Source organism: Aegilops tauschii, chromosome 1, assembly GCF_002575655.3.
Source record: "Aegilops tauschii subsp. strangulata cultivar AL8/78 chromosome 1, Aet v6.0, whole genome shotgun sequence".
Lineage (NCBI taxonomy): Eukaryota > Viridiplantae > Streptophyta > Magnoliopsida > Poales > Poaceae > Aegilops > Aegilops tauschii.
The window spans coordinates 103080654-103099289 of NC_053035.3; the positions used below are offsets into that span (position 1 = coordinate 103080654).

The 18636-nt window shown below is 47.3% G+C and overlaps 1 long non-coding RNA gene across 2 annotated transcripts; it reads right to left on the reverse strand.

Moving 5' to 3' along the window:
- Nucleotides 1-5223: 5223 nt before the first annotated feature.
- On the reverse strand, nucleotides 5224-17370 carry LOC141041831 (uncharacterized). 2 transcript variants are annotated; one of them, XR_012203547.1, is made up of 5 exons: nucleotides 17069-17370; nucleotides 15267-15338; nucleotides 8575-14014; nucleotides 6781-6852; nucleotides 5224-5530 (listed from the first exon to the last, which is right to left on the reverse strand). It is a non-coding gene; the product is annotated as an uncharacterized lncRNA (long non-coding RNA). The 2 variants fall into 2 exon arrangements; XR_012203548.1 differs by lacking the exon at nucleotides 6781-6852.
- Between the last annotated feature and the right edge of the window lie 1266 nt (nucleotides 17371-18636).

Genomic DNA, 18636 nt, shown 5'->3' on the forward strand with positions numbered 1-18636 from the left:
GGTGATTTGGAGGTGGTTGAAAAAATCACCTTTGTTCAAAAAATGGCTTAAGTTAGACCAAATGGTCCCACCGGAATGCGGTGATTTTCTCGACCACCTCCAAATCACCTCAATTTTGGCACACATGATCTCTTGCACAAACAAAGCTAGGTTTCCAAGGTTTTATATTTTTTTTGAAATTTTTTGAATTTATACTGCCCTCTAGACTGACTGATCAAAACATCGGTCTATACCTCAAGGGGGCATTGTAAAATATATTTTTTCCAAATTTTCTTTCATGGACATGTTTGGCACATGTGGGTCACCGTGTCATAGAGAAATTGGGTGATTTGGAGGTGGTGGAAAAAATCATCTTTGTTCAAAAAATGGCTTAAGTTACCAAATGGACCCTTCGGAATGCGGTGATTTTATCGACCACCTCCAAATCACCTCAATTTTGGCACACATGATCTCTTGCACAAACAAAGCTAGGTTTCCAAGGTTTTATATTTTTGTTGCAATTTTTTGAATTTATACTGCCCTCTAGACTGACTGATCAAAACATCGGTCTATACCTCAAGGGGGCATTGTAAAATATATTTTTTTCCAAATTTTCTTTGATCGACATGTTTGGCACATGTGGGTCACCGTGTCATGGAGAAATTGGGTGATTTGGAGGTGGTGGAAAAAATCACCTTTGTTCAAAAAATGGCTTAATTTAGACCAAATGGTCCCTCCGGAATGCGGTGATTTTTTCGACCACCTCCAAATCACGTCAATTTTGGCACACATGATCTCTTGCACAAACAAAGCTAAGTTTCCAAGGTTTTATATTTTTTTGAATTTTTTTGAATTTATACTGCCCTCTAGACTGACTGATCAAAACATCGGTCTATACCTCAAGGGGGCATTGTAAAATATATTTTTTCCAAATTTTATTTCATGGACATGCTTGGCACATGTGGGTCACCGTGTCATAGAGAAATTGGGTGATTTGGAGGTGGTGGAAAAATCACCTTTGTTCAAAAAATGGCTTAAGTTGGACCAAATGGTCCCTCCGGAATGCGGTGATTTTTTCGACCACCTCCAAATCACCTCAGTTTTGGCACACATGATCTCTTGCACAAACAAAGCTAAGTTTCTTATAATTTATATAAAAAATTGAATTTATACTGCCCTCTAGACAGACTAATCAAAATATCGGTCTATACCTCAAGGGGGCATTGTAAAATATATTTCTTCCAAATTTTATTTCATGGACATGTTTGGCACATGTGGGTCACCGTGTCATAGAGAAATTGGGTGATTTGGAGGTGGTGGAACAAATCACCTTTGTTCAAAAAATGGCTTAAGTAATGGTCCCTCCGGAATGCGGTGATTTTTTCGACCACCTCCAAATCACCTCAATTTGGGCACACATGATCTCTTGCACAAAAAAAGCTAGGTTTACAAGGTTTTATATTTTATGTAATTTTTTGAATTTATACTGCCATGTAGACTGACTGATCAAAACATCGGTATATACCTCAAGGGGGCATTGTAAAATATTTTTTTCCAAATGTTCTTTCATGGACATGTTTGGCACACGTGGGTCACCGTGTCATAGAGAAATTGGGTGATTTTGAGGTGGTGGAAAAAATCACCTTTGTTCAAAAAATGGCTTAAGTTAAGACCAAATGGTGCCTCCGGAATGCGGTGATTTTTTTGACCACCTCCAAATCACCTCAATTTGGGCACACATGATCTCTTGCACAAACAAAGCTAGGTTTCCAAGGTTTTATATTTTTTTGAATTTTTTTGAATTTATACTGCCCTCTAGACTGACTAATCAAAACATCGGTCTATACCTCAAGGGGGCATTGTAATTTTTTTTCCAAATGTTCTTTCATGGACATGTTTGGCACACGGGGTCACCGTGTCATAGAGAAATTGTGTGATTTGGAGGTGGTGGAAAAAATCACCTTTGTTCAAAAAATGGCTTAAGTTAGACCAAATGGTCCCTCCGGAATGCGGTGATTTTTTCGACCACCTCCAAATCACCTCAATTTGGGCACACATAATCTCTTGCACAAACAAAGCTAGGTTTCCAAGGTTTTATATTTTTTTGAAATTTTTTGAATTTATACTGCCCTGTAGACTCACTGATCAAAACATCGGTCTATACCTCAAGGGGGCATTGTAAAATATTTTTTTCCAAATTTTCTTTCATGGACATGTTTGGCACACGTGGGTCACCGTGTCATAGAGAAATTGGGTGATTTGGAGGTGGTGGAAAAAATCACCTTTGTTCAAAAAATGGCTTAAGTTAAGACCAAATGGTGCCTCCGGAATGCGGTGATTTTTTGACCACCTCCAAATCACCTCAATTTGGGCACACATGATCTCTTGCACAAACAAAGCTAGGTTTCCAAGGTTTTATATTTTTTTGAATTTTTTTGAATTTATACTGCCCTCTAGACTGACTGATCAAAACATCGGTCTATACCTCAAGGGGGCATTGTAAATTTTTTTCCAAATGTTCTTTCATGGACATGTTTGGCACACGTGGGTCACCGTGTCATAGAGAAATTGTGTGATTTGGAGGTGGTGGAAAAAATCACCTTTGTTCAAAAAATGGCTTAAGTTAGACCAAATGGTCCCTCCGGAATGCGGTGATTTTTTCGACCACCTCCAAATCACCTCAATTTGGGCACACATGATCTCTTGCACAAACAAAGCTAGGTTTCCAAGGTTTTATATTTTTTTTGAAATTTTTTGAATTTATACTGCCTGTAGACTGACTGATCAAAACATCGGTCTATACCTCAAGGGGGCATTGTAAAATATATTTTTCCAAATTTTCTTTCATGGACATGTTTGGCACACGTGGGTCACCGTGTCATAGAGAAATTGGGTGATTTGGAGGTGGGGGAAAAAATCACCTTTGTTCAAAAAATGGCTTAAGTTAAGACCAAATGGTGCCTCCGGAATGCGGTGATTTTTTGACCACCTCCAAATCACATCAATTTGGGCACACATGATCTCTTGCACAAACAAAGCTAGGTTTCCAAGGTTTTATATTTTTTTGAATTTTTTTGAATTTGTACTGCCCTGTAGACTCACTGATCAAAACATCGGTCTATACCTCAAGGGGGCATTGTAAAATATATTTTTCCAAATTTTCTTTCATGGACATGTTTGGCACACGTGGGTCACCGTGTCATAGAGAAATTGGGTGATTTGGAGGTGGTGGAAAAAATCACCTTTGTTCAAAAAATGGGTTAAGTTAAGACCAAATGGTGCCTCCGGAATGCGGCGATTTTTTTGACCACCTCCAAATCACCTCAATTTGGGCACACATGATCCCTTGCACAAACAAAGCTAGGTTTCCAAGGTTTTATATTTTTTTGAATTTTTTTGAATTTATACTGCCCTCTAGACTGACTGATCAAAACATCGGTCTATACCTCAAGGGGGCATTGTAATTTTTTTCCCAAATGTTCTTTCATGGACATGTTTGGCACACGTGGGTCACCATGTCATAGAGAAATTGTGTGATTTGGAGGTGGTGGAAAAACTCACCTTTGTTCAAAAAATGGCTTAAGTTAGACCAAATGGTCCCTCCGGAATGCGGTGATTTTTTCGACCACCTCCAAGTCACCTCAATTTGGGCACACATGATCTCTTGCACAAACAAAGCTAGGTTTCCAAGGTTTTATATTTTTTTAAATTTTTTTGAATTTATACTGCCCTGTAGACTCACTGATCAAAACATCTGTCTATACCTCAAGGGGGCATTGTAAAATATTTTTTTCCAAATTTTCTTTCTTGGACATGTTTGGCACACGTGGGTCACCGTGTCATTGAGAAATTGGGTGATTTGGAGGTGGTGGAAAAAATCACCTTTGTTCAAAAAATGGCTTAAGTTAGACCAAATGGTCCCTCCGGAATGCGGTGATTTTTTCGACCACCTCCAAATCACCTCAATTTTGGCACACGTGATCTCTTGCACAAACAAAGCTAGGTTTCCAAGGTTTTATATTTTTTTGAAATTTTTTGAATTTATACTGCCCTCTAGACTGACTGATCAAAACATCGGTCTAGTAGACATCATCCTCTTCGACCAAAACCATCCCTTCATCATTCTCTATTTCCCGCCTCCGCGTAGCCGCTGACCTTCTCCCTTACTCGCCGTCCTCGACCGTCCTCACCGACAACCCAGTCCGCTGCCACGGCTATGGATGATGCCTCGGTGGAATCAGTTGGGGTCACCGGCCTGGCGGCTCCTTGCAAGGTGGAGAACCTTGACCGGAAGGAGCGCCGCCGGAGGCAGCGCGAGGCGGCGGCGAAGGCAGCGGTGGAGGCGGCCAGTCCTAAGATGCCCTTCCCGTCTGCTGCTGATAAATGATGGTCAACAGTCTTTGCAATTTACCACGGAGGATAGCAATTCCTCGGTGTTTGAATTTGGGAAAACTTCACGCACTAAAAGGAAGAAGCGGGTTGGTACGAAAGTAGTGAAGCCTAGAGGTCCGACATTCACACAATTTGAAGATGTTTTGTTGTTTGAAAGTCGATGTAAGACGGTCATGGACCCAATATGTGGAACCGAGCAAAAATATGAGAAATATCGGGGGGAAATCACAAACTTTTCCATTAGCAAAAACACTATGTGAAGCCACATCCAATCGGTACGAACCGTGTCCCATGCTCTCTTCAACATAGATGGTCACTCATACAAGAGGTCGTGAGCAAATTTATTGGTTATCTCAAAGAAGTTGTTAGCCAGAACCAACGCGGCATCGAAGTTCAAGCCCATGCAACTTTGTCGGCGGCATTGTACCATCAAGTGGAGAAGAAAGACATTCACCTTTTCACATTATTGGATGAAAATAATGGGAAACTCAAATGGCAAACCGTGCTCAAGGATATTTAAAATGCCACGAAGAAGATGAAGAAAAATGATGGGTCTAACTCCGCTCAATCAATTGGATTAGATGAGGAAGAAGAAGAAAATGAGGGCGGACATGCAAGCAACCATGCCTAAGAGAAACTGGCAAGTGATGTGGAACAAGTGGGAGAACGATAGGGTGGCGCATGAAGGAGCGGTATGCAAAATTGCCACTACTTGGACGGGCATTTTTCCGCGAAGGAGGTAAACAGGGAGGAAAGGTTGTGACGCCCCCGATTCAATCGTACACTAATCATGCACGCAAACATGTACGATCAAGATCAGGGACTCACGGAAAGATATCACAACACAACTCTAAAAACATAAATAAGTCATACAAGCATCATAATACAAGCTAGGGGCCTCGAGGGCTCGAATACAAGTGCTCGATCATAGACGAGTCAGCGAAAGCAACAATATCTGAGTACAGACATAAGTTAAACAAGTTTGCCTTAAGAAGGCTAGCACAAACTGGGATACGGATCGAAAGAGGCCCAGACCTCCTGCCTGGGATCCTCCTAAACTACTCATGGTCGTCATCAGCGGCCTGCACGTAGTAGTAGGCACCTCTGGTGTAGTAGGGGTCATCGTCGATGGTGGCGTCTGGCTCCGGGGCTCCAACATCTGGTTGCGACAACCAGGTAAAAAGGAAAGGGGGGAAAGAGGGATAAAAGCAACCGTGAGTACTCATCCAAAGTACTCGCAAGCAAGGATCTACACTACATATGCATGGGTATCTGTGTAAATGGGCAATATCGGTGGACTGAACTGCAGAATGCCAGAATAAGAGGGGGATAGCTAGTCCTGTCGAAGACTACGCTTCTGGCAGCCTCCATCTTGCAGCATGTAGAAGAGAGTAGATGGTAAGTTCACCAAGTATCAACGCATAGCATAATCCTACCCGGCGATCCTCTCCTCGTCGCCCTGTTAGAGAGCGATCACCGGGTTATATCTGGCACTTGGAAGGGTGTGTTTTATTAAGTATCCAGTTCTAGTTGTCGTAAGGTCAAGGTACAACTCCGGGTCGTCCTATTACCGAGGGACACTGCTATTCGAATAGATAAACTTCCCTGCAGGGGTGCACCACATAACCCAACATGCTTGATCCCATTTGGCCGGACACACTTTCCTGGGTCATGCCCGGACTCGGAAGATCAACATGTCGCAGCCCCACCTAGGCACAACAGAGAGGTCAGCACGCCGGTCTAAATCCTATGCCACAGGGGTCTGGGCCCATCGCCCATTGCACACCTACACGTTGCGTGGGCGGCCGGAAGCAGACCTAGCCTAGCAGGCGTTCCAGTCCAATCCGGCGCACGCCGCTCAGTCGCTGACGTCACGAAGGCTTCGGCTGATACCACGACGTCGAGTGCCCATAACTGTTGCCGCGTAGTTGGTTAGTGCGTATAGACCAAATGGCCAGACTCAGATCAAATACCAAGATCTCGTTAAGCGTGTTAAATGATGTAACCGCGGACACCGACCAAGGCCAGGCCCACCTCTCTCCTAGGTGGTCTCAACCTGCCCTGTCGCCCCGCCACAAGATCCACTCGCGGGTACTCCTACGAGCCGACCCGACTTTAGTCACCACAGGTATCATGTAAAGTATATAAGTATATACCCGTGATCACCTCCCGAGTGATCACGGCCCGATAGTATAGCAAGGCAGACGGACAAGAATGTAGGGCCACAGATGGAATACTAGCATCCTATACTAAGCATTTAGGATTGCAGGTAAGGGTAACAACTGTAGCAACAATGACAGGCTATGCAGCAGAATAGGATTAACCGCAAGCAGTAACATGCTACACTACTCTAATGCAAGCAGTATAGAGAAGAATAGGCGATATCTGATGATCAAGGGGGGGGCTTGCCTGGTTGTTCTGGCAAGGAGGGGTCGTCAACACCGAAGTCGTACTCAGTCGCATCAACGCCGGTCTCGGGGTCTACCGGAGAGGAAGAGGGGGGAAGAAACAGTAAATACGGAGCAAACAAGCATCACAAAATATAACAAGGCAATATGCGGTGCTAGAGGTGACCTAACGCAGTAGGAGGTGATATCGGCGAAGGGGCGAAACATCCGGGAAAGTATCCCCGGTGTTTCGCGTTTTTGGACAGATGAACCGGAGGGGAAAAGTTGCATGTTTGCTATGCTAGGGATGTGTGGCGGACGAACGGGCTGCGTATTCGGATTTGTCTCGTCGTTCTGAGCAACTTTCATGTATAAAATATTTTCATCCGAGTTACGGTTTATTTTATATTAATTTTCAAAGTTTTAATAATTTTTAAAAATTCCTGGAATTATTTTAATTCGAATAAATAAACAGTGCAACAACTTTTAACACACAGCCAGAGCTAGCCCTAGCCACTGACTGGTGGGGCCAGGGGCCCAGTTGACTACAGTCAACAGCCCAGTCAGCAGTCAACTGGGTTGACTACTGACTGGTCAACCTTGATAGGTGGGGCCCGGTGAATAGTGACTTGGTTAAAGAAACATGTTTAATTAGCATGCGGGTCCCACTGTCATACACTTGTTAGTGGGGGGGTTAGGATAAATTAGGGCCTTAGTACCTAATCTAAAAAGGGGCAGTCCCCTTCCTGGACACGCATGCGCGTGTGGTGGCTTCGGCCCCAACCACGGCGAGCGGCACCGGAGCGGAGCTCCGATGGATGCGCGGGGCGAAGCCTCGGCGAAGGACTCGGGAGGAGGGGCGCGCGCGAGGCGGTTGCAGGGGAGCGAACGGCGGCGAGGCCAGGGGCGCGGCGGGCGCTATCGACAGGGGATGACGGGTGCGCCGGGCAAGCGACAGCAAGCAGCAGAAGAGCGAGCAACGGGGGAAGCGCAGCGAGCGGCTGCAGTTAGCGTGCAGCAGGTCGTGGTGCGGCAGGGGAGCGCGACGGAGGCGGGCGCAACCTGGTGTGGGGACGGCGCGAGTAGCTAGAGGAGGCAGGGGGCGCGGGGCGGAGGAAGGAGCAGCACCACAGCCGTAGCGGAGCAAAACGGCAACGGCGGCTGGGGGTGGTGGCAGCGCCGGGCGAAGCGGGAGGCGCGAAGGCGGGTGGAGGCGGGGCTCCCGCGGCGAGCAGCGCGTGGGGGAGCACTGGCGGCCGCGGCGGTTGCAGCAGGCGTCGGACACAGGCGAAATCGGCAGCAGCGGGCAGGAGCAGGGGTGGGCGCGGCCGGCCGGAGGAGGGGCGCCGGCGAGCAGGAAGCAGCGGGGTGACAGAGAGCATGCGAAACCAGGGCGTGAGCGGCCCGCGGCGAGCGCGCCGACCAGCGGGAAGTGGCGCTAGGCGGCGGGCTCGGTAACGGCGCTCCGGTGGCCAAATTGTGTGCAGTTTGTTGCGTTCGAAGGTTGAGTCTCGCGCACATCCAACAGAGCATACGACGAAGGCGGAGGCGATCTAAATCGACGGCAGCAACGACTGGGGCGGCTGCCGGAGTTCGGGCAAGCTCGTGCGCGGTGCTACGGAGCACGGCAAGAGGGACTGCAGGCACGGGGGCTTCGCGGCGATGCGTTGAGTATGTCAGTGTGCTCAGAGGCAAGCCGTTGTTGTTGTGGTCACGGCTACGCCAAGCCCGGCGGCGAGGAGCGCTCGGTCACGACGGGACAGCGACGGAGCGACGAAAATGAGCGGCGAAGAGAGGGGGTTGACGCGGAGCTCACCTAGGGAGCACAAGGAGGCTTGGTAAGTAGCTTAGGAGCAGCAGAGGGTAGCCGGATTTGGCGATGAACCCCGACGACCGAAGGAAGTAGATGAAATCGATCCCGGCGATGTCGTCCCCTCCAGCTCGAACGGTGGTGCGTAGAGGACGTAGTCGAACACTGCGAAGCTCCTGGACTTGTTGCAGCGACGAGGGGAGTCCGGTGGCCGCGGGATCGACGAGGTAGCGGCGACCACGCGCTCAGACGAAGAAGAAAAGAAAGGGGCGAGCGAGAGGGGACCGAGCGAGGGGGGAGGGAAAGGATCTGGGGTGCTGACGAGGCCGAGAGACCCGGGGGGGGGGCTTGGTCTCATCCTCTCAGCTGTGTCGGTTGGCTCGGGTGGGCCGAGACCCACGGGAAGAATAGGGAAAGGGGGTTTTCCCCTTATTTTTATTTGGCATTTCTTTTTTTTTATAAGAAAATTAGTTTTGTAAAATACAAAGCTTGCATCTAAAATATCGTTCTAACTTAGGCCACTGCTATAATTAATTTGACATCAAAATAAAGTAGTTTAGAATTTCTACAATTTAAAATGCAATTAAATTATTAATTAGGCCACGGTTTTATTTACTTTAGGTCAATTAAACAAGTTGCAAAAAAATGTTGGTTCACCACTAATATTATCAAAAGATTATTTGCAACAACTCAAAGATTTTAGTTCTCATATTTGAAAACTTTCCGCTTTGACTTTATTTCGAATCTGAATTTGAATCAGTTTTAAACTAGCGCAAGTTTATCGACAGTAACCGAGGTGACGTGGCATCGTTAGCAGAGGTTCACTGTAGCTTAATTACCCGGGTGTCACAATTCACCTCCACTACAAGAAATCTCGTCCCGAGATTTAAGAGGTGGATTAAGGGAGAAAATTCTGGTTACGAAATTCTAACGAATCTTCTCGGGCCTGGTTGCTCTTCTCAAGGAGGCCGATCCATTACGTTGATATCTTCATTTTTCTGCTTCAGGTCATCATGATGAAGTCGGCATCCTTTCATCGAGAACTCCATCGAACTTACGAAAAGGATAAGGGGGTATTCCGGGAGAACGGACCTCTGCAAGGTTGTCTATCTGGTAGATAACATCGGGGGAGGTGGCGGAAAGTAACTCTCAAATTGAAACTTAATAATATATCGAGATCAAAATATGAAGGTCGCATGAGAATTTCCGAGCGGGCATGCAATCGCTCGTTGCCTGAAACGGAGTGTGAAAAGGGGTTCAGAGCAACGAGAAGAAGTATTGTGTCTGATACCAGAATAGATCACTAGGAAGGTGGCTCGCGAATTACCTACGAAACCAAGAGCAAGGGATAACTTTGTCAACAAGGTGTACAGGAGAGTCAGGTTTTGATCCTGCGGAACTATGGGTTATGGGCCCACCATGTGGGTTAAAAGTAGGAAGCGTGGTGACATCCTACACGATCATGTAAGCAAGGCATGTGAGATGATAGTCTGTCGGTTATGTCGGCAACAACATCGGTACCAAGGGCGAGGGACGAAGTTAACCATTTTCCTGCTCGTTGAACGAGGCGGACCAATAGGCAAAGTTCTCGTCCATCGGTGGTTACCGGAATGTCATCAACAAAAGTAACAGGGTCTTTCTGACAGAATTGTACACCGAGGTGTTTACATAAGCAGAAGAATATTACTGCTTAGATCATATAGATCACCAGAAATGTTAAACAAAACAATGGAAAGGAAAAGTGATTATCAGGTTTAAATAGAACAATGGAAAGGAAAATGTGTATACACACATATTTCGGGGGTATGTCCTTCCCAAGGACAAGCGGAGCATGATATCCATGACAGGATAGAAAGTAGGGAACCATTTAGGTAAGGGGGGAGGAATCTCATGATATTACCCATACAACGGTGTTAGGATAAATGATAAAGAAAATTTAGCATTGTGCTTCAAATGCTCTTATTGAAAATCGGATTACCACAGACATGCTTCGAGATAGCATTGACATGGTCTTCAAGCGAAGGTCAGACTTTGGATACACAAAGGATCCATCAGGAACAACTTGTAGAATAAGTCTTACAATTTCCTCATGGGAGAATGGATAACCTTACTAAAAATAAAACTATAACAATAGATCCTCTGGCCAGGTGTGCTAGGCATGACATCACCTTACCGGGTCATATAAAGATCAATGTTGTGACTCTTGGAAAATGTTCCAACCATCATATCTGACCGAGATTAAGATCTGATTGGTGTCAGGATACCTCAGACTCATGATGCCTGAGGAGAAAAGGTGCAACGCAATTGACGAGATGGCATTATAAGATTCTCGGGCAATGAACTATGGAAGCAAGTTCCGAAGCAAGAGTTCGTCATTAAACCAAGGGGAGGATGAGGTGGTAGCTAATGAACTCAGCGACAATTCATCAAGACTTCCAAAAGATGGGTTTCCATAATTATGTGAACAAGGAGATAACATTAGTCAGATCAAATGATATAATGATGTATGCTCGAGGAAAACATACACAGTTAAACATTGGTTGAAGGTGCACCCGAAATAGGCTTAAGTAGCATGATCAATGTTAGAATGGTGGTTCGATAACCAATGGTCTAAGAATGAAATATCGACCATTAACTTCGAAGCAGTAGGGTTGCTAGAAGTTTTGAAGTCGCACATCATAGTTCGATTGTCGGTTTTCCGGTTAGAAATAACACGGAGACCAAGGAATGAACGGATATGGCAAAAGGTATCACCTGTATCAAGAATTCTTAAGAGGTGGTGAAATTCTCACGACATTCTTGACATAAGAGATGGTAATACCCCAAGGTAAAGACGAACAAATGCTGGATAGCAAGGATCTCAAGGTATAACACAAAACACGAACAAGTTTGTGTTGAACGGAAGGCAATAAAGTGGTCAAAGATAACACAAATCATCGGGGGCAAGGATGGTATTTCTCATCATGAACTCAATTGATATCCTGGAAGAGCTCATAAGGTTGATGATGATCACGACACATTTGTCGAGAGATTTCATGAAGATGTAATCAATCAGCGACGACATCAAGTCAAAGGAATGATGAAGCGGAAGGTTATTGGGACCATGGGTAGGACACAAACTTGAAATCAAGCTTGTTGTTCAAGGCGAACTGATATGACGAGGAAGATTGACGTAAGCTTAGCTCATCATCGAAAGTTGTGCTCCGGGATTAAGGACCAGGTAGCACAGTTAAAGTTTAGCATGATAATGATATAGCCGAGCAGGCTAGGACTTACGTGATCGAGTTCAAATTCGTAAGTAATGAAGGTTACCAAGAGTTGTTTAATCGTGGTGCGATCTCGATTCAGTTATCGGTGTCTTTGAGTGTCTAATAACTCAGAGCCCGTGAAAAAAAATGGAATCAATGAGAATGTAGTACTTGATGAAGAACTCATAAGAAGTTATGCAGTTCCGTGATAATCTCGAGATACCAGGGGGTAATACTCGACGACAGATCAAAGTAGAGGTTGGACCGGGGTATTGCTCTACAGAAGACAAGTGCTTAAACTTGCACAGGAAATGGTATTTAAAGGAGAACATGGTCGGAACCACGATTGAAAAAGGTCAGATCCCAGATATAAGATGAACTTATACCAAGGGCATAATTAATTTTAAAAGAAGCTTCGATGAGAAGATCTACATGGTGTCCATGGGCATGAACACAAAGTTCAAGGTCGACTCCCACTTCTCCAATGCATAACCTTTCATTTACTTCTCGTGTTCGATGAAGTTGTAGTGTTGAAATTTTATCTAGCAAAATACCAGAAGAGTATGACTCGTGAAAACTTTCGAGTTCACACATATTAAGGAAGGCATAGGTTCAAGCCATCGGGGCTTCTTAGAACATATACCACGAACTTCAGGAGTAAATAACACAAGCTCAAAAGTAGAGCATGGTTGACAAAGCATAGGATACAATTTACCAAAGGCATTATATACCCGTGGAAAGGCTCACAAGGTTATTGAATATGAAGGACGATGTCGGATGAAATCCCACAACGGAGCTGATGTGAGTATCGGTACTTAATCAGAGGAAGAAAGAATGCACGAGCATCAGATTATAGAACATCTGAATAATTCGATGCTTAGATAACAAAGGAATTATGATTTCCAAAACAAAGGATCAGAAGCAGACGCTCTGATCAAGGATGGATAAGTTGGATAGACCAGAGGCGCAATTGACGACAAATAGTTTGGTCGAGAACCAGCTCATGTTCAAAATGACGTCTGAGCCGGAAAGATAATTTAGAAGGGACGATTGATGATTGTGTGCATTCGCACACATGTTTAATCAATAGGATCAAAATGACGGTGTCAAAAGATACTAGTGAATATTGCTAGTGATATGGGAGCATCCATAATGTAAGCATACAAGTATTTGCAGAGCAATAGTTTGAAGAGGATGCTCAGAAGGTCGGACAGTATTTCAGAGTATCTTATGAAGGATACGAACAACTGGGGATGAACGAATACTCAATAAGTGTGAGGAATTTTCAATAGGGGTATTCATGTGGTAAAGAACTGCAAGGCAGTTAGCTTAAAAGATTTTCGGAACAACGGAGAGCAATTTAGGGCATCTTGTAATAACAAGAGCAACTGAGGATGAAGGTATGAACGACAATTGTAGGTAGTTATCCATAAGGGTATATCGGTGGTAGGGGATTGTAAAGTCGGTGAGCACAAGGGTCTCGGGAAAACCTCGGAGAGTATCTTCGGAATCTTCTAGTGCAGCAAGCGATCATCTGGAGTGACGGGCTCTCCGGGAGAAAGTAATTACGAGAACCTAGAGTCAGAGTTAGTAAATTCATTTTAACCCGAATAGAAGAGAGTTCAGAGTCTCAGAGTAAGGATCGAGGAGTAAAAGATCCTAATACCACCCAAAAGGCGACGTGGGCCCGTAAGACACACAGCCATGTTAGTAAAAGTTTTTGCAATGTCTAGACTCGACTTCGGCCAAGGAGTGTGGAAGGGGGATTCGTACAGGCAGTCGGCTCTGATACCAACTTGTGACGCCCCCGATTCAATCGTACACTAATCATGCACGCAAACGTGTACGATCAAGATCAGGGACTCACGGGAAGATATCACAACACAACTCTAAAAACATAAATAAGTCATACAAGCATCATAATACAAGCCAGGGGCCTCGAGGGCTCGAATACAAGTGCTCGATCATAGACGAGTCAACGGAAGCAACAATATCTGAGTACAGATGTAAGTTAAACAAGTTTGCCTTAAGAAGGCTAGCACAAACTGGGATACAGATCGAAAGAGGCGCAAGCCTCCTGCCTGGGATCCTCCTAAACTACTCCTGGTCGTCGTCAGCGGCCTGCACGTAGTAGTAGGCACCTCCGGTGTAGTAGGGGTCATCGTCGATGGTGGCGTCTGGCTCCGGGGCTCCAACATCTGGTTGCGACAACCAGGTAAAAAGGAAAGGGGGGGAAGAGGGATAAAAGCAACCGTGAGTACTCATCCAAAGTACTCGCAAGCAAGGATCTACACTACATATGCATGGGTATCTGTGTAAATGGGCAATATCGGTGGACTGAACTGCAGAATGCCAGAATAAGAGGGGGATAGCTAGTCCTGTCGAAGACTACGCTTCTGGCAGCCTCCATCTTGCAGCATGTAGAAGAGAGTAGATGGTAAGTTCACCAAGTATCAACGCATAGCATAATCCTACCCGGCGATCCTCTCCTCGTCGCCCTGTTAGAGAGCGATCACCGGGTTATATCTGGCAATTGGAAGGGTGTGTTTTATTAAGTATCCGGTTCTAGTTGTCATAAGGTCAAGGTACAACTCCAGGTCGTCCTGTTACCGAGGGATACGGCTATTCGAATAGATAAACTTCCCTGCAGGGGTGCACCACATAACCCAACACGCTTGATCCCATTTGGCCGGACACACTTTCCTGGGTCATGCCCGGCCTCGGAAGATCAACACGTCGCAGCCCCACCTAGGCACAACAGAGAGGTCAGCACGCCGGTCTAAATCGTATGGCACAGGGGTCTGGGCCCATCGCCCATTGCACACCTGCACGTTGCGTGGGCGGCCAGAAGCAGACCTAGCCTAGCAGGCGTTCCAGTCCAATCCGGCGCGCGCCGCTCAGTCACTGACGTCACGAAGGCTTCGGCTGATACCACAACGTCGAGTGCCCATAACTGTTCCCGCGTAGTTGGTTAGTGCTTATAGACCCAATGGCCAGACTCAGATCAAATACCAAGATCTCGTTAAGCGTGTTAATTGATGTAACCGCGGACACCGACCAGGGCCAGGCCCACCTCTCTCCTAGGTGGTCTCAACCTGCCCTGTCGGTCCGCCACAAGATCCACTCGCGGGTACTCCTGCGAGCCGACCCGACTTTAGTCACCACAGGTATCATGTAAAGTATATAAGTATAGACCCGTGATCACCTCCCGAGTGATCACGGCCCGATAGTATAGCAAGGCAGACGGACAAGAATGTATGGCCACAGATGGAATACTAGCAACCTATATTAAGCATTTAGGATTGCAGGTAAGGGTAACAACTGTAGCAACAATGACAGGCTATGCAGCAGAATAGGATTAACCGAAAGCAGTAACATGCTACACTACTCTAATGCAAGCAGTATAGAGAAGAATAGGCGATATCTGGTGATCAAGGGGGGGGGGCTTGCCTGGTTGTTCTGGCAAGGAGGGGTCGTCAACACCGAAGTCGTACTTAGTCGCATCAACGCCGGTCTCGGGGTCTACCGGAGAGGAAGAGGGGGGAAGAAACAGTAAATACGGAGCAAACAAGCATCACAAAATATAACAAGGCAATATGCGGTGCTAGAGGTGACCTAACGCAGTAGGAGGTGATATCGGCGAAGGGGGGATATCCGGAAAAGTATCCCCGGTGTTTCGCGTTTTCGGACAGATGAACCGGAGGGGAAAAGTTGCATGTTTGCTATGCTAGGGATGTGTGGCGGACGAACGGGCTGCGTATTCGGATTCGTCTCGTCGTTCTGAGCAACTTTCATGTATAAAGTATTTTCATCCGCATTACGGTTTATTTTATATTAATTTTCAAAGTTTTAATAATTTTCAAAAATTCCAGGAATTATTTTAATTTGAATAATAAGCAGTGCAACAACTTTTAACACACAGCCAGAGCTAGCCCTAGCCACTGACTGGTCGGGCCAGGGGCCTAGTTGACTACAGTCAACAGCCCAGTCAGCAGTCAACTGGGTTGACTGCTGACTGGTCAACCTTGACAGGTGGGGCTCGGTGAATAGTGACTTGGTTAAAGAAACATGTTTAATTAGCATGCGGGTCCCACTGTCATACACTTGTTTGTGGGGGGGTAGGATAAATAGGGGCTTAGTACCTAATCTAAAAAGGGGCAGTCCCCTTCCTGGACACGCATGCGCGTGTGGTGGCTTCGTCCAGGGGGCTCGGCCCCGACCACGGCGAGCGGCGCCGGAGCGGAGCTCCGATAGGTGCGCGGGGCGAAGCCTCGGTGAAGGACTCGGGAGGAGGGGCGCGCGCGAGGCGGTTGCAGGGGAGCGAACGACGACGAGGCCAGGGGCGCGGCGGGCGCTATCGACAGGGGATGACGGGGGCGCCGGGCAAGCGACAGCAAGCACCGGAAGAGCGAGCAACGGGGGCAGCGCAACGAGCGGCTTCAGTCAGCACGCAGCAGGTCGGGGGTGCGGCAGGGGAGCGCGGCGGAGGCGGGCGCAGCCTGGTGTGGGGACGGCGCGAGCAGCAAGAGGAGGCAGGGGGCGCGGGGCGGAGGAAGGAGCAGCACCGCAGCCATAGCGGAGCAAAACGGCAACGGCGGGAGGGGGTGGTGGCAGCGCCAGCGAAGCAGGAGGCGCGAAGGCGGGTGGAGGAGGGGCTCCCGCGGCGAGCGGCGCGTGGGGGAGCACCGGCGGCCGCGGCCGTTGCAGCAGGCGTCGGACACAGGCGAAATCGGCAGCAGCGGGCAAGAGCAGGGGCGGGCACGGCCGGCCGGACGAGGGCCGCCGGCGAGCAGGAAGCAGTGGGGCGACAGAGAGCATGCGAAACCAGGGCGCGAGCGGCCCGCGGCGAGCGCGCCGACCGGCGGGGAGTGGCGCTAGGCGGCGGGCTCGGTAACGGCGCTCCGGTGGCCAAATTGTGTGCAGTTTGTTGCGTTCGAAGGTTGAGTCTCGCGCACATCCAACAGAGCATACGACGAAGGCGGAGGCGATCTAAATCGACGGCAGCAACGACTGGGGCGGCTGCCGGAGTTCGGGCAAGCTCGTGCGCGGTGCTACGGAGCACGGCAAGAGGGACTGCAGGCACGGGGGCTCCGCGGCGATGCGTTGAGTACGTCAGTGTGCTCAGAGGCGAGCCGTTGTTGTTGTGGTCACGGCTACGCCAAGCCCGGCGGCGAGGAGTGCTCGGTCACGACGGGACAGCGACGGAGCGACGAAAATGAGCGGCGAAGAGAGGGGGTTGACGCGGAGCTCACCTAGGGAGCACAAGGAGGCTCGGTGAGCAGCTTAGGAGCAGCAGAGGGTAGCCGGATTTGGCGATGAATGCCGACGACCGAAGGAAGTAGATGAAATCGATCCCGGCAATGTCGTCCCCTCCAGCTCGAACGGTGGTGCGTAGAGGACGTAGTCGAACACTGCGAAGCTCCTGGACTTGTTGCAGCGACGAGGGGAGTCCGGTGGCCGCGGGATCGACGAGGTGGCGGCGACCACGCGCTCGGACGAAGAAGAAAAGAAAGGGGCGAGCGAGGGGGAGGGAAAAGATCTGGGGTGCTGACGAGGCCGCGAGATGGGGGGGGGGGGGGGGGGGGGGGGGGGGCTTGGTCTTATCCTCTCAGCTGTGTGGGTTGGCTCGGGTGGGCTGAGGCCCACTGGAACAGGGAAAGGGGGTTTTCCCCTTATTTTTATTCGGCATTTTTTTGTTTTTCAAAAGAAAATTAGTTTTATAAAATACAAAGCTTGCATCTAAAATATCGTTCTAATTTAGGCCACTGCTATAATTAATTTGACATCAAAATAAAGTAGTTTAGAATTTCTACAATTTAAAATGCAATTAAATTATTAATTAGGCCACGGTTTTATTTACTTCAGGTCAATTAAACAAGTTGCAAAAAAATGTTGGTTCACCACTAATATTATCAGAAGATTATTTGCAACAACTCAAGGATTTTAGTTCTCACATTTGAAAACTTTCCGCTTTGACTTTATTTCGAATCTGAATTTCAATCGGTTTTAAACTAGCGCGAGTTTATCGACAGTAACCGAGGTGACGTGGCATCGTTAGCAGAGGTTCACTGTAGCTTAATTACCCGGGCGTCACAAAGGTACAAGATGTTCATCTATATGCAAAGGGAGATGATGGGGTTCAACCGAAAGAGGTTGATCTTGGTGAATAACAAAGTTGAAATGGAGAGACAAAAGAAGGTTGCAAGATGGGATCTTGAAGAAACGGTGACAATAGAAGTTGCGGCTTGAAGTAATGAAAGTTGTGGCTTGCGAGAGAGGCGTAGTAGTCGATGATGCATGACATCAATCTCTTGTATGAAGAAGATAATAAGTGGTTGCTCCGCATGAAGAAGAGGATCAATGAACGCGGCGATTGAAGTCCTTGATTCATTCATGTATTGCTTATCTATGTATGAACTATTGAATTTTATTTTAGCTTGTACTAAATTTATTCAGGCTACACTATTTTTGTATGGTTGAATGTATGATGACTTTGCATCGATTTGGGTATTGAGATACGGCGAGTGTGGTTGTGGATGCAGACATATGGGGTCCTGTCCGGCGCTATCCGCGGATGCGTCCACGAGCGTATAGGGGCTCACATTTGGTACTTCCTTATTGTAGATGCTCTAATAGAGTGGCTCATGACATTGTGAAGTTTTGCTTTGATGCGTGCTCTGGTGGTCATCTGGGGAGTAGTGTTCCACGCTGCATGGCTAATTTTTGTAATGGATGATAGTAAGAACATTATTCTTAATCAATATATGGGTGGGGAGGGGTAGTTCAAAATAAAAAAGTTATGGAGGTGACGATTTGGTAT